Here is a 24,811-nt window from a genome sequence, read left to right on the forward strand (position 1 = left end):
GCTTTTTTTCTGTTGCGTCCACTCCTGGGTTCCATTCCATCAAGGCTTGAAATAACCTGTTAGATCGTATTTATTTTCCTATCTACCTACTACTATGTGGGTACATAGCTATTGTAAATCCTGAAGTCCTCTATCTTTGCATAAAATGCATCATTATAAATTGTGTGCTTTGAATGTCCAAGTAATAGTAATTTCTCTGCTACAGACATGTTGACATAAGAATCGCATTATTTAGGCAAAATGGAAATGGTGTACTAAACACGACTTTTGAAAGAAAGCTGTCAAGGGATGCCTGGGTGGCCCAGTTGGTTAAGCGTCCGACTTCAGCTCAGGTCATGATCTCATGGTTCGTGAGTTTGAGCCCTGCATTGGGCTCATCAGCACAGAGCCCAGAGCCTGCCTCAGATTCTGTGTCTCCCTCTTTCTCTGCCCCTCCCCTGTTCATGCTCTGTCTCTCAAAAATGAGTAAACATTTAAAAAAAATTTTTTTTAAAGAAGAAAGAAAGCTGTCAAAGACCGTGGCCAAACTATTAGGAGAAGATACTGCAGCTTACTGCTCAATATCCTTAAATTTCTGCTTCTCTTGATGTTTGGTTGAAATTCTACCCCCAGCAGTTTCAAATGCAATTTTTAGAGGAGAGAATACAAACCCAGGGTCTGGTACCCAGTCTGGTACTCATGGACATAACCAGCAAAATCCTGTAGCACAGACTCCTTGGAGCATAGCACACACTTAGAAAAGCAATGGAAGATTATTTGAACATTTCATGAATATGTTGAATTGAATTAAGTAGCCTTAGCATCAACATCCTTGCCCCCTTCTTCTTAGAATCAAGAGATTCTGATTAATAATTATAGGGTGTTCATAATGGAGATGGTCTCATTATATCTGAATTTAAGCATTAGAGAATATTACACATTCAAGATGTTAGAAAAGACTAAATTTCTATTAGGCTATTTTCCATCACTAAGAATGTTAGAAATATGCCATGCTTTTTACAGCGGTACATTAAAAGCAAGCACACACATAATTTATTAGGAAAAAAAATCTCTAAATAGATTGTCTATACTCCTTAGTGTAGGTCTACAGCATTATGCACCATTTCATTAAAATTCTTCTCATTATTTTTAGCTCTTGCCAATTGTTCTGCTTAATTAACTCAATCAATTGTGGATTACTGCCAGTTCTGTTTGCAGAAACCATGGCAGTTTATTAACTCTCATAAATGCCGAAAGATAGCAGAAGCACTGGAGGACTGATAATTAAATGCATCTTTTAATTTCTAGCCTACAAATACAATTTAGCGCATGTTAGTTTGCAGGTTGTCAATGGAAAGCAGGTTGACTCTGGAGTGGCACTTTCCTCAAAGTCTAAGCTGTATGTGGCCCATGAGGAGAAGTTAGTGTATCAGGGTTAAGGTGACTCTGGCTAACATAGTGTTCTCAACACTGATGTATTTGTTTCTTAGGGAGAGAAAGCGTGAGCACTAGAGGAAGAGAGAGAATCTTAAGCAGACTCCACGCCCAGTGTGGAGTCCGATGCGGGGCTCTGAGTCATGACCCCGAGATTATGACCAGAGCTGAAATCGAGTCGGACACTCAACGGACAGAGCCACCCACATGCCTCTAACATTGATGTTTTATTGCAAATCATCAAAGAGAAAAATTTTAAGATTCTTGAAAGAAGATTTTTAAAAAAAATAGCTATATTGCAATAATCTAGAATAGCCATCAGCACATAGTAGGTGTTAAAGAAATATTTGTTGGAAAGATGAACACATTGCTTTTAGTCCTGTCTTTGAGAGGGTACTAATATTTTTCTTGGTCTCCAAATACCATGTACCAGAAAATAGTTGTTGAAAGTAAATATTTTTTATCCAATGAATAATAATCATTGTAATACATGTGATTTATGACTAGAAAGCAATTTATTCATCCAGTCTAAAAATAATGCTCAACAATAGAAACTTAATTTTTGGGGTCTTTGTTTCTTAAGATTCTTTAAGCCATAGAAATCTTGGAAAACACTGAATTTACCACCCTAAGCACTTCATTCAAAGATACTAGTTTCTTTTTCTTTTAGAATGATGTATTTTAAGTTTCAGTGCACATGTATCTTCTTGAAATGGTAATGTTTACTTAATTTTTAATATGTAGCATTTAGGTCCCACACTTAGCACTCCTTGGTATTGTCTAGAAGGATCTGTTGCCGGATGGCCGTGAAAGCCAAACACGTCCTGTGCAAGAAATGGACTGACAAATTCACTGTGGGTTTATAGAAATGCTTGGTTGGAAGTGTTTATTTGTTTGTTGCAGCTAGATCAGTGTTCCACCCATTTCCAATTACTGTGGTGATTTAGTGGATGGGTTAGATGTATGTCCTTAGACATAGAGCCTGAAAAAAGGAAGAAAGCATTCAAAAAGAAAAGCTTTTTAAGGCTCATGATATCATTATTAAGGGAGTCCTTTTAGAGCCAGTATATGAGGTATATGGACGTGGTTTAGGAACATAATTAGACTGCTCTGTTAAAAATATTTAAGGGGACTTCTCTCTTCCCCAAAGTTATTATATTACTAATTAATTTGCTATCTTGATTTTGTGCCATTTGAAACATACCTGGGACAATTTGGTTCTTAAGGCAGAGAAGAGTTGTCTCATTGACCTGTGTCCCTTGTGATAACATAGCAAAGGCTTGAATTATCACATTACACCGTCTTGAATACTAGCTCTTAACCGGCACTAAACTTGACCAATGATTCAAAAGATCAGGCGAACACCAGGCACAAATAAAATAGTCTTTTCTTGGAGAAGTTTGAGACCATTCAGTATGGCTTTTAAAATGGTCCTACTCTTATGCAGTAGGAGGAGCTTTGGTTTAGATGTAATAGACAAGACTCTTCCTAAGCAGGGTATGTAGAAACATTGTTCAAACAAAGGGAGTCATTTGGGTTAGGGAACATCTCTTCTTCATAGCCCATTGATTAACTGTTTGCATGAACAGCCCTTGTTTTGCAACGAATTGTGCCACCAATAAATCTGCAAATGCTAAGTGTATTTATAATAGACAACCTACATAATTAAGACATGTCCTCCCAAAACATTCTGCAGATACAGATCATCATCTTTCCACTCCTAGTAAGTACCATTAGTAAGTTTACTGGGAAGTCTGGTCATCAGTGTATGTGCAGGAATGGGTTAACTCAGTAGGCTTGGGGTGCTCAAACCCTGCACATTCCCAAAAAAGTTCCTGGGAGATGAGATCTGAGTTTTTGGAATGTTCTTCTGGATAAGAGTGGTTTTGTATGCCTTAGTTTGACCAGATAGTTTATGCTAAAAATGTGATCCCAGGCAAATGCCTATTTTTGCTTCAGTAGGTGGGAGGCTGGAGTAGGTTTCAGTAAAAACCATGGGCCCCAAAGCTTGGGTGAGTGTCCTTGGTTGAGTGCCCTTGGGTGAGTGTCCAGTGCTCCTCATGAGTTGTCACGTTTCATTTGTGGGAGAAGTAAGCTTGTCTGTGCAACTCTACTGGGAGAAGACGCCTGGAAGCTTGTGTTTGATTCCTCCTGAACTTTGTTTTGCACTGTGTCCCTTTGTTGACTTTCATCTGTATCCTTTTACTGCCATGAACTGAGACCATGAGTATAACAGCTTCTGAGTCCTCTGAGTCCTTCTAGCAAATCATCCAGAGTGAAGATGGTGTGCTTGGAGACCCCCAACACAGCACATTTGAAAGAGAGTTGAGGTTTGACTTTTCTTTCAAAAAAAATTTTTTTTTAATGTTTATTTATTTTTGAGAGAAAGACAGAGCTCGTGGGAGGGGCAGAGAGAGAGGGAGACAGAGGATCTGAAGCGGGCTCCCTGCTCAGAGTGGAGAGCCCAGTTTGGGGCTTGAACTCATGAACCATGAGATCATGACCTGAGCCGAAGTCAGACACTTAACCAAGGTTCCCCCGACTTTCTTTTCTGATAGAAAGTTTGCCTGCCTTCAACTTAACCTTTTCTTTCTCAGCGTGGAGCTCCAAATCCCTGTGTAATATCCCTCCAGCCCTTTATATTGACATTCTACTCACTCTGTCTCTAGAGACTAAACCTTCATTAATAATCCCATAGGGGGAAAAAAAAAAGCACTTATTTCAATAGATCCTCAATCTCTAGCTATTACTTTTAGTTATTTGGCCCATGTTGTTTCTGCAGACAATGCTGCTTTTTATAGCCTACTAAAATAAATATTATGGTGGTTATATGTCCAGAGGCTGGTAGCATACTTGCTTATGGCCAACAAAACAAAATATGAATTCTAAATAGTAATGTTCGAATTTCCCGAAATGTAAGGGGATAGAATTGACTTCAGTAGACTTTTCTCTTTAGTAATATAATATCCTGAGAAGCAGTTCCCAAAAAATCTGCTTAGTTATTAAATTAGTCAACAGTACCTATCTTTGGGACCACCTAAAATGAAAAGATACATTTATTTATACTGCAGTGGGATATTCTTAAATTTTCAAAAATGGCAAGAGCTATTTGAATGTCTCATTAGAACCTTTTTCCCCCTAATATTAGTTTAGCCTGGTAATGCAGTAAAAACAGCAACATTGCCCAGATTGCTAAGGGATGGCTCTGAATAAATTATATTAGTGGTTACATTGGTATTAGGTTTATTATATTATCTATAACTTTTTCTACAGACCCCATTGATTTAATTTAGGGAAACTTATTTTAGATATGGAAAAAATCAGACAATAACTTAATTTTATCTAAATATTTTCAAATTAAGCCAATGAGAGTTCAATAAATAATTGCTAAGAATAATTTCTTTAATTTTTCAGCCTATTTATGTTTTATTGGAAATAGGATGTATGTGTGTTATGTTCATCTGAGCAAGGTAGTCTTTTATCAAAAGATATTTGGTGTCTAAATGGATATTTAACTACATGTATTTGTATCTCTCGTATCTTTCCTAAAAAGCAAAACAAAGTTTTTTGGAGAAGATAAATGCACATTTCGTAGTAAATCTTAATAAATATTTGACAAGTGTTGACTTCGTGTTTGTAGAGTAGAAACCAACTGGATAGGATACAAGAGGTGGTGGGCCTGTTTTTGTAGCACTCTGCTCGCCCGTCCATTACCCCAGGTGTGTGAACGATGCATAACAGGGTTATGCCACGCTTGGGTATACTGGATGTGTGTATACAAATTATACAAGGAAGTCATTTGTGTTCTTGCGTACATTGAGTTTCTTCAAGTAATTCATCCACTCTGTGGTCTCAGCCTCCGCTTGTATCAGGACTGTCCCTAAATCTGTCTTCAGGTCTGTCATGGTGGCCCCACTCCGATTCCACGTTCTCCTCTGTTGCCATTCTCCCCCTTCTGCCACCCGTATGTTCCAATGGTCCCAAAACACAACATCAAGTGTTAAAGATGAGCATTTCTCCCCTGGCAAAGCAGTATCCTTTCCTGCCTTCAACACTCTTCCCATACTTTTGGGCTCCAAGACTTGCAAAAGGTATTGAAAAAATTTTTTATTTATTCTGAGAGAGAGAATGCGCATGAGTAGGGGAGGGACAGAGAGAATCCTAAGCAGGCTCCGCACTGACAGTGCATAGCCCGATTTGGGACTCCACATGAGGCCGGATGTGGGGCTTGAATTCATAAACCCATGAGGTCATGACCTGAGCCAAGATCAAGAATCTGATGCTTAACCAACTGAGCCACCCAGGCATCCCCGAAGGGGATTTTATATATTTACACACACACACACATATATATATATGTATGTGTGTGTGTGTATATATATATATATATTTTTTTTGGATTTAATTTTTATTTTTTAAAATTTACATCCAAATTAGCATATAGTGCAACAATGATTTCAGGAGTAGATCCCTTAGTGCCCCTTACCTATTTAGCCCATTCCCCTCCCACAACCCCTCCAGTAACCCTCTGTTTGTTCTCCATATTTAAGAGTCTCTTATGTTTTTGTCCCCCTCCCTGTTTTGATATTATTTTTGTTTCTCTCCCCTATGTTCATCTGTTTTATATCTTAAAGTCCTCATATGAGTGAAGTCATATGATTTTTGTCTTTCTCTGACTGACTAATTTCACTTAGCATAATACCCTCCAGTTCCATCCACATAGCTGCAAATGGCAAGATTTCATTCTTTTTGATTGCCGAGTAATACTCCATTATATATATATATATATATATATATATATATATATACACACCACCTCTTCTTTATCCATTCAGCCATTGATGGACATGTGGGCTCTTTCCATACTTTGGCTATTGTTGATAGTGCTGCTATAAAAATGGGGGTGCATGTGTCCCTTCAAAATAGCACACCTGTATCCCTTGGATAAATGCCCAGTAGTGCAATTGCTGGGTCGTAGGGTAGTTCTATTTTTAGTTTTTTAAGGAACCTCCATCCTGTTTTCTAGATTGGCTGCACCAGCTTGCATTCCCACCAACAGTACAAAAGAGATCCTGTTTCTTCGCATCCTCGCCAACATCTGTTGTTGCCTGAGTTGTTAACGTCAGCCATTCTGACAAGTGTGAGGTGGTATCTTATTGTGGTTTTGATTTGTATTTCCCTGATGATGAGTGATGTTGAGCATTTTTTCATGTGTTGGTTGGCCATCTGGATGTCGTCTTTGGAGAAGTGTCTATTCATGTCTTTTGCCCATTTCTTCACTGGATTATTTGTTTTTTGGGTGCTGAGTTTGATAAGTTCTTTATAGATTTTGGATACTAACCCTTTATCTGATATGTCATTTGCAAATATCTTCTCCCATTCTGCTGGTTGCCTTTTAGTTTTGCTGATTGTTTCCTTCGCTGTGCAGAAGTTTTTATTTTGATGAGGTCCCAATAGTTCACTTTTGATTTTGTTTCCTTTGCCTCCAGAGACGTGTTCAGTAAGAAGTTGCTGCCGCCAAGATCAAAGAGGTCTTTGCCTGCTTTCTCCTTGAGGATTTTGATGCCTTCCTGTCTTCCATTGAGGTCTTTCATCCATTTTGAGTTTATTTTTGTGTATGGTGTAAGAAAGTGGTCCAGGTTCATTCTTCTGCATGTTGCTGTCCAGTTTTCCCAGCACCACTTGCTGAAGAGACTGTCTTTATTCCATTGGATATTCTTTCCTGCTTTGTCAAAGATTAGTTGGCCATACGTTTGTGGGTCCATTTCTGGGTTCTCTATTCTGTTCCATTGATCTGAGTGTCTGTTCTTGTGCCAGTACCATACTGTCTTGATGGTTACAGCTTTGTAGTATAGCTTGAAGTCTGGGATTGTGATGCCTCCTGCTTTGGTTTTCTTTTTCAAGATTGCTTTGGCTATTCGGGGTCTTTTCTGGTTCCATACAAATTTTAGGATTATTTGTTCTAGCTCTGTGAAGAATGCTGGTGTTATTTTGATAGGGAGTGCATTGGATATGTAGATTGCTTTGGTAGTATCAACATTTTAATAATATTTGTTCTTCCTACGCAGGAGTGTGGAATCTTTTCCATTTTTTATTTTGTATTTTCTTCAATTTCTTTCATAAGCTTTCTATAGTTTTCAGCATATAGATTTTTCACCTCATTGGTTAGATTTCTTCCTAGGTATTTTATGGTTTTTTGTGCAACTGTAAATGGGATCAATTCCCTGATTTCTCTTTCTGTCACTTCATTGTTGGTGTATAGGAATGCAACCGATTTCTGTGCGTTGATTTTATATCCTGCAACTTTGCTGAATTCATGAATCAATTCTAGCAGTTTTTTGGTGGCATATTTGGGTTTTCCATATAGAGTATCATGTGTTCTGCGAAGAGTGACAGTTTGACCTCCTCCTGGCCAATTTGGATGCCTTTTATTTCTTTGTGTTGCCTGATTGCAGAGGCTAAGACTTCCAATACTATGTTGAATAACAGTGGTGAGAGTGTCTTGTTCCTGACCTTAGGGGGAGAGCTCTCAGTTTTTGCCCATTGAGGATGATATTAGTGTGAGCTTTTCACATATGGCTTTTATGATGTTAAGGTATGTTCCTTCTATTCGGACTTTCTTGAGGGTTTTTATTAAGAAAGCATCCTGTATTTTGTCAAGTGCTTTCTCTGAATCTATTGACAGGATCATATGGTTCTTATCCTTCCTTTTATTAATGTGATGTATCACACTGATTGATTTGTGAGTATTGAAGCAGCCCTGCAGTCCAAGTATAAATCCCACTTGGTCGTGGTGAATAATTTTTTTAATGTATTGTTGGAGCCAGTTGGCTAATATCTTGTTGAGGATTTTTGCATCCATGTTCATCAGGGAAATTGGTCTATAGTTCTCCTTTTTAGTGGCATCTCTGTCTGGTTTTGGAATCAAGGTAATGCAGGCTTCATAGAAAGAGTTTGAAAGTTTTCCTTCCATTTCTATTTTTTGGAGCAGCTTCAAGAGAATAGGATAATAATAAGGAAGAATAAGGAAGAATTAACTCTTCCTTAAATGTTTGGTAGAATTCCCCTGGAAAGCCATCTGGCCTTGGACTCTTGTTTTTTGGCAGATTTTTGATTACTAATTCAATTTCCTTTTTTATGGGTCTGTTCAAATTTTCTATTTCTTCCTGTTTCAGTTTTGGTAGGGTATATGTTTCTAGGAATTTGTCCATTTCTTCCAGATTGCCCGTTTTATTGGCATATAATTGCTCGTAATGTTCTCTTATTATTGTTTTTATTTATGCTGTGTTGGTTGTGATCTCTCCTCTTTCACTCTTGATTTTACTTATTTGGGTCCTTTCCTTTTTCTTTTTGATCAAACTGGCTAGTGGTTTATCAATTTTGTTAATTCTTTCAAAGAACCAGCTTCTGGTTTTGTTGATCTGTTCTGTTTTTTGGGTTTTTTTTTTGTTTGTTTGTTTTGATAGCATTAATTTCTGCTCTATTCTTTATTATTTCCTGTCTTCTGCTGGTTTTGGGTTTTATTTGCTGTTCTTTTTCCAGCTTCTTAAGGTGTAAAGTTAGGTTGTGTATCTGAGAACTTTCTTCCTTCTTTAGGAAAGCCTGGATTGCTATATACTTTCCTCTTATGACCACCTTTGCTGCATCCCAGAGGTTTTGGGTTGTGGTGTTATCATTTTCATTGACTTCCATATACTTTTTAATTTCCTCTTTAACTGCTTGGTTAGCCCATTCATCTTTAGGAGGATGTTCTTCAGTGTCCAAGTATTTGATGCCTTTCCAAATTTTTTCTTGTTGATTTTGAGTTTCATAGCATTGTGGTCTAAAAATATGCACGGTATGATGTCAATCTTTTTGTACTTACTTAGGGATGATTTGTGTCCCAGTGTATGGTCTATTCTGGAGAACGTTCCACGTGCACTGGAGAAGAATGTATGTTCTGCTGCTTTAGGATGAAATGTTCTGAATATATCTGTTAAGTCTATCTGGTCCAGTGTGTCATATAAAGCCACTGTTTCCTTGTTGATTTTTAAAAAAAAAAATTTTTTTTTATTTTTTTAATGTTTATTTTATTTTTGAGACAGAGAGAGACAGAGCATGAATGGGGGAGGGTCAGAGAGAGGGAGACACAGAATCCGAAACAGGCTCCAGGCTCTGAGCTGTCAGCACAGAGCCCGACGCGGGGCTCGAACTCACGGACTGCGAGATCATGACCTGAGCCGAAGTCGGCTGCTCAACCAACTGAGCCACCCAGGCGCCCCTCCTTGTTGATTTTTTGAGTAGATGATCTGTCCATTGCTGTCAGTGGGGTATTGAAGTCTCCTATTATTATGGTACTACTATCAATGAGTTTCTTTATGTTTGTGATTAATTGATTTATATATTTGGGTGCTGCCACATTCGCCACATAAATGTTTACAATTGTTAGGTCTTCTTGGTGGATAGACCCCTTGGTTATGATATAATGCCCTTCTGCATCTCTTGATACAGTCTTTATTTTAAAGTCTAGATTGTCTGATAGAAGTATGGGTACTCTGGCTTTCTTTTGTTGCCATTAGCATGATAGATGGTTCTCCATTCCCTTATTTTTGATCTGAAGGTATCTTTAGGTCTAAAGTGGGTCTCTTGTAAACAGCATATAGATGGATCTTGTTTTCTTATCTATTCTGTTACCCTGTGTCTTTTGATTGCAGCATTGAATCCATTGATGTTTAGGGTGAATACTGAAAGATATCAATTTATTGCCATTATTATGCTTGTAGAGTAGGAGTTTCTGGTGGTCTTCTCTGGTCCTTACTAATCTTTGTTGCTTTTGATATATATATATATATATATTATATATATATATAATATATATATATATAATATATATATATAATATATATGTATAATTTTTTTTCATCTTTTCTCCCCTCAGAGATTCCCCCTTAAAATTTTTTGCAGGGCTAGTTTAGTGGTCACAAGCTCCTTTAATTTTTGCTTGTCTGGGAAACTTTTTATCTCTCCTTCTATTTTGAATGACAGTCTTGCAGGGTAAAGAATTCTTGGCTGCCTATTTTTCTGACTCAGCACACTGAGTATATCCTGCCACTCCTTTCTGTCCTGCCAAGTTTCTGTGGACAGGTCTGCTGCAAACCTGATCTGTCTTCCTTGTAGGTTAGGGACTGTTTTTCCCTTGCTGCTTTCATGATTTTCTCCTTGCCTAAGTCTTTTGTGAATTTGACTATGATATGCCTTGTTGATGAATCTAATGGGGGTCCTCTGTGCTTCCTGGATTTTGATGCTTGTGTGTTTCCCTAGGTTAGGAAAGTTTTCTGCTATGATTTGTTCACATAACCCTTCTGCCCTGTTTGTCTCTCTTCCTCTTCTGGGACCCCTATGATTCTGATGTTGTTCCTTTTTAATGAGTCACTGATTTCTCTAATTCTTAAATCATGCTCTTTTGCCTTAATCTCCCTCTTTTTTTCTGCTTCATTATTCTCTATAAGTTTGTCCTCTATATCGCGGATTCTCTGTTCTGCCTCATCCATCCTTGCCGCCACTACATCCATCCGTGATTGCAGCTCAGTTATAGCATTTTTAATTTCATTCTGGCTATTTTTTTTACTTCTTTTATCTCTGCAGAAAGGGATTCTAATCTATTTTCAACTCCAGCTAGTGTTCTTATTATCACGATTCTGAATTCTGGTTCAGACATCTTGCTTGTATCTGTGTTGGTTAAATCCCTGGCTGTCGATTCTTCATGTTCTTTTTTGGGGGGTGAATTCCTTCGTTCTGTCATTTTGAAGGGAGAAAAGGAATTAATGAGGTAGAAAAATTAAAAAAATATTAAAATTAAAAAAATATTAAAATTAAAAAATCAAAACACACACACACACAAATCGAATAAATGATGCTCGATCCTAGGTGTGTTTTGGTCTGGGTGTTGAAAGTGGTTTGACAGATTAGAGAAAAAAAAAGTGGGGGAGAAAAAAAAGGAAATCGTTTGAGAATTTGAAAAAGTGAATACACTGAAGTAGACTAAAATGAGATGATGGAAGTAAAATAGAATTTGAAAAAATATACACAAAAGTAAAGAATATAGTAGAAAAAAATTAAAGAAAAATATTTTTAATAAAAATTAAAAATAAAAATGGATATTTTCTTTTTCTATATTCAAGAAAAGAAACGAAAAAGAGAAAAAAGTAAAAAACAAAGGGAAATCACTTGAAAATTTGAAAAATCCGGGGTGCCTGGGTGGCTTAGTCGGTTGAGCGTCCAACTTCTGCTCAGGTCATGATCTCACGGTCCGTGGGTTCGGGCCCTGCATCAGGCTCTGTGCTGACAGCTCGGAGCCTGGAGCCTGTTCTGGATTCTGTGTGTCCCTGTCTCTCTGACCCTCCCCCATTCATGCTCTGTCTCTCTGTCTCAAGAAAATAAATAAACGTGAAAAAAAATTTTTTTAAAAAAAGAAAATTTGAAAAAGTGAATACACTGTAGTAGACTAAAATAAAATGATGGAAGTAAAATAGAATTTGAAAAAAATTACCCAAAAGCAAAAAATATAGAAAAAAATTAAAGAAAAATATTTTTAATAGAATTGAAAGTAAAAATGAGGTTTTTCTCTTTTTGCATTCAAGAAAAAGAAAAGAATAAAAAAAGAGAAAAAAGAAAAAAAGGAAATAGTTTGAAAATTTGAAAAGGTGAATAGACTGAAGTAGACTAAAATAAACTGATGGAAGTAAAAGAGAATTTGAAAAAACTTACACAAATTTAAGAATATAGTAATAAAAATTAATGAAAAATATTTTTAATAAAAATTGAAAATGAAAATTTTTTTCTCTTTCTGTATTCAAGAAAAAGAAGTGTAAAAGAGAAAAAAAAAGAAAATTGAATAGATGGACCTGCTAACAGATTGAAGTAGGACTGAAATTACTTCATTTTTCCCTAGAAGTCAGACTTGTAGCTGTTTATAGTCCATAAACTAAGCAGGCGGGGAGACTTGTGTTCTTGAAGAGCGAAGTTGGCCCAGTTGGTCGGGGCTCAGGGTAAAGGCTCCGCTCTCCACTAGATGGCGCTGCTAGCCTACTGGGGTGGATTGTTGCAGGGCTCATAGGTGCATGTGCGTATGCGCATGCGCGGGAGGGGTGACGCGGCGCCACCCAGCCACCCACTCTGTTCTCCCGGATCAGCAGTCGTGCACCTGTCCTCTGTCTTCAGCTCTCGTCCACTCCCTGCTTTTTCACTCTCCGTGACCAGGCCCCAGACAGTACCTCTCTCCCAAGTTTTGTCTCAGCTGTGGCTGTTTTCCCTGGCCCCTTACTTCTGAAGGACTGTGGCTTTGACCCGTTCCGCCCCTCCGTGCGAGGGTCTCACCGAGCAATGGCTGAGTGAGCAATGGCCGAATGTCAGCTGCACCCAGGAACGCCCGCTGGACCCTGCTGTTGCCAGTGCCCTGAGACTGCGGCCAGGTGCCAGCCCGCCCCAGAAAAAGTTCACGAGACAGTGTAGCAGCAGCTTTTCAGGGATTATGGAAAATCACAACACACATCTGGCACCAGGCTTCACCCTTAAGGACCTTGTTCCAGCACCAGCGAATGTGGCCGTTTTCTGGGGTCTGCTGGAACCAGGTGGCTTCAACAGTCTCCACCAAATGTCCTTCCGGCAGTGGAACCGCTTTTGCCCGTGTGGCCTGAGAACCTCCCGGACCGCACTCTGTTCCTGGGGATTCGCCCTTCCCACCAGAGCACCGCCAGGTATGGAGCTGCGGAGTTGCAGCCTTTGCGCGCCCCTTGTTTACAGTCTTAATGGAATTTAAACCCTCTCCTTTCTCCCTTTTTAGTTTAGCCCCTGCGGCTGTTTCTGATTTTCCACTTTCTCTCCAGCTGCTTTTGGAGAGGGGTGCTTTTCCCGTATTCTTCCCCCCACCCTACCCCATTCTCGGTCCTCTCTCGCTTGCAAAAGCACCTCCCTTCCTGTGCCTTCTCGCTCCCCAAGTTCACTTCTCCGCGCCGCGTACCTGCTGAATTCTGTGGTTCAGGTTGTGCAGATGGTTGTGTTCATCCTCCAATCAGTTTTCTAGGTGTGCAGGATGGTCTAGTGTTGGTCTGGCTGTATTTCATGGACGCGAGACACACAAAAAACTTCCATGCTGTTCCGCCCTCTTGGCTCCTTCTCCTGCTGAAGGGGATTGTTTTTAACCCCATCATCCTTTTTACCCTCTTCGGCCTCCTCTGTTAACTCAGGCATAGCCACTCTGCACGCTCAGTCCCCATGTTTCCTCTGAAATCCTCTGTCACCTGCACAGGGTTTGGTGTCCCTCTTGGGAAAGCATTGGAGACAACAGGATTGTTTCCTTTGAAGCTGTCGTGCCCGACACACAGTGCCTGCTCTGTTCTAGTTCCTCCTAGGAATGGCCCGCTGACACCAGTCCATGGTTCCCCCTCACTGCATCCGTTCTACACAGAGCAAACGGAACTTTTGCCATGCAAACATTTAAAAAAACTATTTATTTTAAGAGAGGGAGGGAGGGAGGGAGGGAGAGGATGAGTGGGGAAGGGCAGAAAGAGAGAGGGAGAGAGAGAATCCCAAGCAGGCTCCATGCTCCGTGCAGAGCCAGAAGCAGGGTTCCATCTCATGACCATGAGATTACAACCTGAGCAGAAATCAAGAGTGGGAGGCTTAAGCCACCCAGGCACCCCTCCCACGCAAACGTTTTTGTGTCTTAACTTTGCAGTGGCACGTGACTGGCTGCCATGCCATTCCCAATTCCGTGTCTTAGCCAGGTAATGAGGGACTCCCAGCCCCTGCTACTTCTCATCTTCCTGTCCTTACTGGCAAGGCCATTTTCCTCTTGTTTCCTTGTACACATTCTATAATATGGCTCTATTCTGTAATATTTATATGATATAAATATTATAAATCCACCCAGCTTCGTGGTGAGTTCATGCCATGGGAAACACATAAATGTCCTCTCTCTTTGTCATATCACCTCAGAAGCTTTGCAAATCTTCGCACCTCCTAGAAACCTTCTTCAGGTATCCTTAGCCCCAACCCGATTACTCCCTCGCTCTGTAGCCTGTAGTTATTTTTGTAAGACATTATTTTGGCTATGTTGATATTTTGCTTTGTTATATACATTCTTTAGGCCACAAAGAATATGTTCTATTTCTTTATCAACATTTACTTCTTTTTTTATTAAAAAATTTTTTAACGTTTCTTTGCTTTTGAGAGAGAGAGAGAGGGAGGGAGGGAGGGAGGGAGGGAAAGGGGCAGAGAGAGGGAGACACAGAACCTGAAGCAGGCTCCAGGCTCTGAGCTGTCAGCCCAGAGCTCGACATGGGGCTTGGACTCACAAGTCGTGAGCTCATGACCTGAACGAAAGTCAGATGCTTAACCAACTGAGCCATCCAGGCACCCCAATATTTTCTTCTTAACAGTGAGCATCAGTGTCTAGAAAGCAGGTAGTGTAGATTGCTAACAAACTGTCATGACTCCTGAAGGCCTAAAAGTTTTAATGAGATTACCTTCTTCAAGATTTTTTGAGCACCCCCCCTTTTTTTAAATAAATAGAGAAACAATTACATGAAACATCTCAATGTTCTTTCCTAATCCGTCTCCAAATTAAAGGGTCATTCTTCTTCTTATCAAGGTTAAATTTCTCTTTTAAGTGTTGTTTTGTACATTCTTGGGAGCATATGGCTCCCTCTGCTGAGAGACTCAAAAAATAAATCACTCATAGATATGACATACTGCCTGAAGTGTGACTAACTCTTTAGTTTAACCAGCATCTCTTTAAAAACAATGTGATTCTCGTAAAAAATTGTCTTTGTGGGAGAAATGAGAAGATGAATGAGGAGGCACTTAGTAGGTCTGTGGAGTTTTATGCAGATACTAAAGTGCATTGCAGAAGGGTAGGGTAGCTGGTAGGCAAAGTGATGGATGTGGAAACAGAAGACCTGGGCTGTGGTCTCTACCTCCTGCTGTGTGTCCTTCTGCGAGTCACTTAACCTCTCTCTGTGTTGCAGTTTCCTGGTTTAAATGGTACCGTCACCAAAATGGGTGCCTTAGTCCTCATCTCGTAGGGCTGTTTGGGGTCCCAACAGCCCGCAGGGCTGTTTGGGCTGTTTTGCTGACACAAACATTTTGCAAGATATGGATGTATGAAGGGAATTTATAAAATGTGTAGATATTTTATAGAGCACTATAAAATACAAGTCCTTGTCATCGTCACTTGTGGCCATTTAATCTATGCTGTTGGTTAGTCCAGTCAGGTGTTTTCCATGTAAATCTCACTACCCCAGGTATCCTTTTATTGAGGAAATATGGCTATAGATTTGTAGAGGTGATTTATATATTAGGATGAAGTTCTCAGATTTTTCAACTACTCATATTCTGTGGCATTTCTAAAGAAGAATCTCAGTTCTTAGAAATTCTTGACAAAAGAATGAGTCAATTCTGAGGAGGCCATATGATTTTGAAAAGACAAAATGGAGTGTTAGGGCAGAAGGGGTTACCTGTCCAGTCAACATTTGGCCAGGGTTGAGTCATGGTCACAAGTGAGCTAACAATGAAACCAAATTGTTCTCATATCCCATGCCGGCAGCTAGATGAAAAATTTTAAAAGACTTTATTATTTTTTTAGAGCAGTTTTAGGTCTACAACAAACTTAAGAGGAAGGCACAGAGATCTCCCTTATGCCCACTTCCCCCACACATGCATAGCCTCAGTTTTTTCAGTGTTCCAGATTTTGGCTATTCTAAAAGATGTATTTCATTGTTATACTTTGACTATCTCATTGTTATAATTTTTATTTTATTTTATTTTACTTTATTTTATTTTATTTTAGTACCTATGTATGTGAGAGAGTGAGAGCGGGGGAGGAGCAGAAAGATAGGGAGAAAGCTGGAGCCTGATGCGGGCTCACACTGGAAGATCATGATCTGAGTCGAAATCAGGAGTTGGATGCTTAACCGACTGAGCCACCCAGGTTCCCCTGAATTTTCCTAAGGACATTGATATTGGTTTTTCAGAGCAGAACTTTTTAATTTTAGTGAAGTCCAGCTCATCGCTTATTTCTTTCATGGATCATGTCCTTGGAGTTGCATCTAAAAGCCACCACCATACCCACGGTCATCTAGGTTTTCTCCTATGTTATCTTCTAGGAGTTTTATGATTTTGCATTTTACATTTAAGTCTATGATCCACTTTGAGCTAATTTTTGAAATGGGTGTAAGTTCTGTGTGTAGATTAATTTTTTTGCATGTGGCTGTTGAGTTGTTCCAGCTCTGTTTGTTGAAGAGACAATCTTTGCTCCATTGAATTGCCTTTGCTCCTTTGTCAAAGATCAGTGAGACCCTATTTGTGGGGGTCTGTTTCTGGGCTGTCTATTGGGTTCCACGGATGTATTGTCTATTCCTTTGCCAATACCACACTGTCTTGATTATTGTAGCTTTACAGTAGGTCTTAAAGTTGTGTTCTCCAACTTTTTTTCTCCTTCAATATCTTGTAGGCTATTCTGGGTCAGTTGATGGTGGCATCGTGTTCAGTTATTGCTTTGTGACAAGCTAACCCAAATCTTTCTTTTTTTTTTAAATGTTTATTTATTGTTGACAGGGAGAGAGAGAGAGAGAGAGAAAACATGAGTGGGGGAGGGGAAGAAAGAGAGAGGGAGGCACAGAATCTGAAGGAGCCTCCAGGCTCTGAGCTGTCAGCACAGAGCCCAACACAGGGCTTGAACCTACGAACAGTGAGATCATGATCTGAGCTGAAGTCGGTTGCTTAACTGACTGAACCCCCCGGGCGCCCCAGGCGAACCCAAATCTTAATGACTTAAAGGAACTACCACCACTAATGAGCTCAGAAATCTGTAATTTGATCAGGGCCCATCTCTGCTTCACAGAGCAGTAGCTGAGGCAGCTCGCCTTGGGCCAGAGGATCTATTTCGGACACGGCTCACTCTTGTGGCTCCTGAGTTGGTGACAGTTGTTGCCCGGAGTGTCAGTCAGAGTTGAGAGCTGAAGTCCTCAGTTGTCTCCATGTGAGTTTCGCTGTGGGCTTTTTGGACTTCCTCAGAGCATGGTGGCTAAATTCCAAGAGTGAAAGGGAGTCCTTAGAAGTGGAAGCTTCCAGTTTCTTAAGGCTAGGGTTCACTTTCACTGTATTTGTTGAACAGTCACAGAACCCAGAATCAAGGGAAGGAGACATAGAACCCCACCCCCCCGGCCCCCAACCTCTCAGATGTTTCAAAGAATTTTGGGGACATATTTTAAAACCTCTACAGATAGAGCATATAGAAAGAAAAAACAGAGGGCAGAAGTCTTGGAGGAAGAGCTCGGGGTATGAGTTAGATACTGGGAAAGAGGTTCGCATCTAATTTTCAAGAAACAAGTGAAAACCACTGGGCATTTAACAAGCGAGGGCAAAGGGAAATTTGAGAGAGAGGAAGTGGGATGGTGCCACACACATAATTGTCCAACTTCTTAATTTTCCTTAGGCTTAATCTTGACTGAGGTGGGCTTTGAGTTTTTTAATTACTCCCTTTAATCCTCAGCAGGAAAAACTTAAGATTTGCTGTTGCTTCCTTTTCATTATTTTCCCTTAAGCTACAAATTAATTACCGAATATTTTAGAAGACTTTGCATATTAACAACTGTAACTCGAATGTGATCGCTGTATGAAAGTGTCCTGTAAATACTGTCTCACTGTCCTTTGTGTAATTTTGTACAGCTGATAAGTTTCTTTGACATCGTTGCCTCACTGAATTCTCACATGAACATTTGAAGCCAGTTATTAATAATAACAACCATCCCAGATTAAACAGACGGAAAGCCACATGCATATGAGCCCTTGCACATCAGCTTGGGGTCCAGGCAGAGGCTCCCTCCTTGTGGAACATTTTTTCTCTTCTGAGTAGCTGACCTACACCTGTGTATAGATGGTCAGGCTTTTCCTTGCTGCTATCTGCCTACTGCCTGAATGCCAGCCCGAAAGTCCCCTGATCTAAACCTTGGAGGCTTCATTTCTTCCAGCTTCCCAAATCGAACTGTTACATGCTCAGAAGGAACACTGCGAACAGCTTGACAGGGGCCTCTGACATCTGGGTTTGATGAATGGGATTCTATCCTGGGTAAAATGGAGAGATGCTCTCTTAAACTCTCTGCAAGCTCTGCTTTAATTTCTAAGCCCCTTCTAACATAGCAGCCTTATGTGGTGCTGAGGTTGTGATTTTAGAGCCATCAGCAAACTTTCACCCTCTGTCCCCCCTTCGAAATGTCTTTCCCATTAAAAAGATGGATTCTTGAACACATCATGCTATGTTAACAGATTAGGTACCTGGGAAAACTGTTAAATCACCATTTAAAATATCTGCTACTTCAAAAAAAAGTTTAAGTGTAGAGTTATGAAATAGTGAAAAAGAACTAGAAAAAACCTGATGACAAGATATTTTATTTATTTATTTTTAAAATGTTTATCTATTTTTGAGAGAGAGGGATGGGGGCGGGGGTGGGTATAGAGAGAGGGAGACAGAGGATCTGAAGCAGGCTCCTCACTGTCAGTGCAGAGCCCGATGCGGACTCGAACTCACAAACTATGAGATCATGATCTGAGCCGAAGTCTGACATTTACCTGACTGAGTGTCCGAGGTACCCCTGATGAAAAGATATTTTAATTTTTAGTGTGCAATTTCTTTCTTGGCATAGAAACTAAGGAAGGAACTATCAAAGAAAACATTGATAGATTCAGATACATAAAAGCTTTTTAAAAATTTCTGCACTGATTAAGCATTATAAGTGTTTAATTGTACAAATAATTAGGCTGAATATAGCGTTAGAACAATATTTTGCTATTTATACCAGAGAAAGATTCAATAGTCTAAATATAGACAGTGGTTTTCTACATAAGTAGGAAAATTCAGACTCAGCAGAGTCCTTTGCCCATTCTGAAACTATGGTCACAAGACAAATCATTGATAACAATAATGATTAATACTAATCAATACTAATACAATACTACTCATAATAGCTAACATTTATTAAGTATTTCCCCTGGATTAGACTTTGCTTTTCATACTTTGTGTTTGTTAACTCATTTAACTTTTCGAACAAACTTTTGCCCAGGGTTACACAGCTAAGACACAGCTAGGATTTCAAACGCAGGCTATCTGGCTTCAGATAAATGCCACTTCATTTCTTCCATCAAGAGGAAAGAAAAGATTTTCAAAAGAATGAATGCAATTAATTACCCAATAAATATATACAACAGTCAACTGTATTAGCAAACTAAAAAATAGAATTAAGGCAATAATGACATATCATCCTTGTTAAATGGATGGGAGTCTAAAAAAATAATAATACTAATGAAAGCAAGAGTGTAGGAAAATGCTCTACTGAGATTACAAATAAGTTCACTTTGTAAATACATGTATATACGATAAACTTTAAATTTAAGCATATGGTTAACAAAAACTTTGATTTAAAATTTTAAGATAATATTCAATGATTTACATTAAAATACCTGTTCAAGGAAGTTACCACAGTGATATTTTTGTTTCTAGAATATTTTTTATAACTTTTTGCTTCCAGAATATGTTATCATACAATAAACATATAGAAAGTATGGAAAATTAAATAATAAAACTGATCCAGCCCAACATTCTTATTGAGTCTGTTTGTTTCTCCTCCTTTAAAAAATGTTATATACACTAAAAGGCCAATTTTACTTTAAAATAATTATGTGTAGACACAAAATTAGATAAAGGAATTTTGGTTGATTTTTATTCTCTTTATGATTTTTCTGCATTCTCAAAATTTGCTTTTGGAGCAGATATTATTTAAAAAAGTGTGACTAAGAATATGTATGTATGTATATATGTATTTATTTATTAGACTCAGGGAAGGGGGAAGAGGGAGAGAGAGAATTCTAAGCAGGTTCCTTACTCAGCACGGAGCCTGTTATGGGGCTCGATACCACAACCCTGGGGTCATGACCTGAGCTTAAATCAAGAGTCAGACACTCAACCAACTGAGCCACCCAGGTGCCCCAAGAATTTTAAAATATATTTTAACTTGGGTTTCCAGAAAACGATAGTAGGCTGGGAATATATATTTGTTTCTACTTCCTGTGTAAAGCCTCATTGAAACGAGAGAAAACATATATATAATTGACCCTTGAACATCATGATTGAACTACAAGGGTCCACTTATATGTGGATTTTTTTGGTAAATCCAATTTAGTACTGTAAGTGTATTTTCTCTTCCTTCCTTTTCTCAATAGCATTCTTTTGTGAAATAGCATTCTTTTCTCTAGCTTATTTTATTGTTAAGAATACAGTATTTAATACATATACAAAAATACACATTAATTGACTGTTTAAGCTATTAGTAGTTAAATTTGGGGAAGTCAAAAGTTATACATGGATTTTTGACTGACTAGGGTTCAGTGCCCCTAACCCCTGCATTGTACAGGGGTGAACTCTGCATTAAAATTGTTTTTCTTTAATGTATATTTATTTTTGAGAGAGAGAGAGAGAGAGAGAGAGAGAGAGAGACAGATGATGGGTGGGGAAGGGCAGAGAGAGAGGGAGACACAGAATCCGAAGCAGGCTCCAGGCTCTGAGCTGTCCACATAGGGCCTGATGTGGGGCTCAAACCCACAAACCATGAGATCACGACCTGAGCCAAAATCGGACGCTTAACCCACTGAGCCACCCAGGTGCCCCTGTGTTTTTAAAGAATCAAACTTCATCCTACTGGAAAACATCAAAGACTGAGATTGGTACACTAGAGTTTTTGAGAAATTCCTGGAATGCTGAAAGCAGATACAACTGCAAATACACACACGGACACAGACCCACACACACTCACAGACACGCACATACACACAGACACACAGAGACACAGACACAATCAGAGACACAGCAACAACAGCAAAAACCATACACAAACTTGGGATCAAAAAGCTTGAAGGGACTTAAACAAGTCATTAAGGCAATTAAATCACATTAATTAATCTCAATTTAGTTAATTATTTTAGCACTTTCGTTGCCCTTTCCCCAAATCTAGAGCAGCTGATAGCAGGGATCTTTGCTCCTAGAATAAAGCTTTTCCAGTTAGTCCCTAGAGACAGTGTGTGGGTTTGCTCAAGAGCAGCTCAGAAAGGAGCACTGGAGCTTGAGCAAGCAGAGCAGAGCTTCAGATCCTGTGGTCCTCCTCCACGAACACAAAGACAGAAGCACAGCGTTAGAACATGGGAAGACACCTACACTCAGAAATGGAGTAACAACAACCAAAACAAAAGTGGTCTTCCTTACAATAAGGCTGTTCTTGTGCAATTGAGGAAGTCGGGCTAACACCCTCCTGTCCCCATATCTCCGCTTTACAAAGTAGGCTGCAAACGACATATCAGATAAGGGTTAGTATCCAAAATCTATAAAGAACTTATCAAACTCAGCACCCAAAAAACAAATAATCCAGTGAAGAAATGGGTAAAAGACATGAATAGACACTTCTCCAAAGAAGACGTCCAGATGGCCAACCGACAGATGAAAAAATGCTCAACATCACTCATCATCAGGGAAATACAAATCAAAACCACAATGAGATACCATGTTACACCTGTCAGAATGGCAACATTAACAACTCAGGCAACAACAGATGTTGGTGAGGATGCGGAGAAAGAGGATCTCTTTTGCATTGTTGGTGGGAATGCAAGCTGGTGCAGCCACTCTGGAAAACAGGATGGAGGTTCCTCAAAAAACTAAAAATAGAACTACCCTACGACCCAGCAATTGCACTACTGGGCATTTATCCAAGGGATACAGGTGTGCTGTTTCAAAGGGACACATGCACCCCCATGTTTATAGCAGCACTATCAACAATAGCCAAAGTATGGAAAGAGCCCACATGTCCATCAATGGATAAATGGATAAAGAAGATGTGGTATGTATGTGTGTGTGTGTATATATATATATATATATATATATATAAATATATGTGTGTGTGTGTGTGTGTGTGTGTATATACACACAGTATTACTCGGCAATCAAAAAGAATGAAATCTTGCCATTTGCAGCTATGTGGATGGAACTGGACAGTATTATGCTAAGCAAAACAAGATGAAGACAAAAATCATATGACTTCACTCATATGACTTTAAGAGACAAAACAGATGAACATAAGGGAAGGGGAACAAAAATAATATCAAAACAGGGAGGGGGACAAAACATAAGAGACTCTTTTTACTTATTTATTTTTTTAGTTTTTAAAATTTACATCCAAATTAGTTAGCATATAGTGCAACAATGATTTCAGGAGTAGATTCCTTAGTGCCCCTTACCCATTTAGCCCATCCCCCCTCCCACAGCTCCTCCAGTAACCCTCTGTTTGTTCTCCATATTTGTGAGTCTCTTCTGTTTTGTCCCCCTCCCTGTAAATTAAAAAACAAACAAACAAAACAAAACAAAGTAGGCTGTTGAGCCACCACCCCGGCCCCTTTGTCGCAGAGGATAGTGCGCTTTTCATGGAAGAGAGGTAAGTATTGGGCTATCAGACCTCACAACTGCCCCGGGGAGCCCGCGCCAGCTGCATGTACCAGTCTAAACAGTGGTGCTGAAACTTTATCTTGTATGAGAATTACCAGGAGCTTGTAAAAATGTAGATTTCCAAGTGCCATCCCTGGAGATAGGGGTTCAGCAGGTCTGAGGTAAAGTCAAGAATGTGCATTTTTTAACAAGCATGCCAGCTAATTCTGACACAGGTCAGTATGTGACATAGGGGACCTACAAAAGACAACAATGAACAACTGCAAAAACAAACAAAACAAAACTGCCAGAAGTCAGATCATTTCCTTGGGGCTATGATTTGCTTGGGATTGAATCCCTTTAATGATCAAGACCCTGTTTTTCATTGTGGGATGATCAGAGCTGTCACTTACCTTTCATTGATTTTAAGGCTTGACAAGATATAATTTGCAAAGAGATTTGTTGGGTAAGTCACTCCATCAACTCAACATAAAGGGTTTTTTTTTGTTTTTTGTTTTTGTTTTTTTTTAAGTTATTGGTTTACAACTGAGCTTAACTAATTGCTTCTAGTTTACCCACAATATCAGCAATTATATATTTTCCAGCAAGGGTCACAAATATCCTGATGATCTCATAGCAGTTTGTGTTATTATTTTTTATTTTACCTAACTTTTTCATGTAGCATGATTTAATATCTTCAAAATTTTGAATAAATTTAGTCTAGAGCCTGGGGATTTTTACCTGTTTGTATGAATGAACCATTTAAATAGCATAAGTTTTACACAAATTGATTGTAAGTTCCAATATATAGGCCTGTTTTATTTTATTGAACATCTAGTTAATAAACAGCTGACAGTTTTGGGTACCCTTTTTACTGTAATGCAGGGTTTCTCAACCTTGTCACTATTGACGTTTGGGGACAGGGATTTGTCTGTCACGAGAAGCTGTCCTGTGGATTGTGGGATGTGTGCCAGCATCCCTGGCCTCTACCCACTGCATGCTAGTACTGTGTAGTGTGCCACACGGAACATGTGTCCAGACACGGCCAGGTGTCCCCTGGGGGGCAAAATTATCCTTGGCTCAGAACCACTGCTGTAATGTGCAGTAAATCATTTTCAAGTTTAGGGAGGGCAAACAAAGAAAAATAAAATCTGGCTGGAAAAGTGTTTCTGGTTTTGTCAATTCTAAGGAATATGGAAAAAAATCTGTAATAATACTTTTGCACAAATAGAGGGGCACATGATTAGTAGTGACACAACAATAGAATATCTGGACCTTGGGGCACTGGGGTGGCTCAGTCGATTAAGCATCTGGCTCTTGATTTCGGCTCAGATCATGATTTTACAGTTCCTGAGATTGAGCACTGCATTGGGCTCTGTGCTGACAGTGTGGAGCCTGCTTGGGATTCTCTCTCCCTCTCTCTCTGCCCCTCCCCTGCTTGCACTCATGCTCTCTCCCTCTCTCAAAGTAAATAAATACACTTAAGAAAATAAGAATATTTGGACCTTGGGCAAATGACTTACTGTCTGTTTCCTTATCTGTAAATATGGCTAACAATAATGCCTATCTCTCACAGTTAATGGAAAGATTAGTTTTAGGTAAAGTTCTTAGAAGAATAATGGGAATGGAATAAATGACTTAATGCTATCTATCAGTATTATTGCTATTGCCATTATTTCTTGCTAGAGTAGGATAATATAACAGGTAATAATTCTAAATAATTTAATCAAACTGAAGATGTTAGATAATAATCACCACAGAGAGTGAATAAATCTTTGATAGAATAAATAGGAAGTGAACTATACTTGGTAATTTTACAGGTGTGTGCCTGTGTGTATGTTGTATAATTTAGATTTTGCTGCTTCTGAAGAGCACGTGAGATTTTTCACAATACGTATA

The 24,811-nt window shown here is 39.2% G+C and overlaps 1 protein-coding gene across 7 annotated transcripts in view; it reads left to right on the forward strand.

The window, feature by feature from the left end:
• PTH2R (parathyroid hormone 2 receptor) overlaps positions 1 to 24,811 on the forward strand; it is a 128,861-nt gene that overhangs the window by 21,071 nt on the left and 82,979 nt on the right. For 2 of the 7 annotated variants that reach the window (XM_053215715.1, XM_053215716.1), the window contains exon 1: positions 10,694 to 13,148. The exons of the other annotated variants lie outside the window; for them this stretch is intronic. The gene's annotated coding sequence lies outside the window, so the exon portion shown is untranslated. Of the gene's footprint in view, positions 1 to 10,693; positions 13,149 to 24,811 lie in introns of those variants that run through there. 7 annotated transcript variants of the gene reach the window in all.

The sequence above is a fragment of the Acinonyx jubatus genome, chromosome C1 (assembly GCF_027475565.1).
Source record: "Acinonyx jubatus isolate Ajub_Pintada_27869175 chromosome C1, VMU_Ajub_asm_v1.0, whole genome shotgun sequence".
NCBI lineage: Eukaryota > Metazoa > Chordata > Mammalia > Carnivora > Felidae > Acinonyx > Acinonyx jubatus.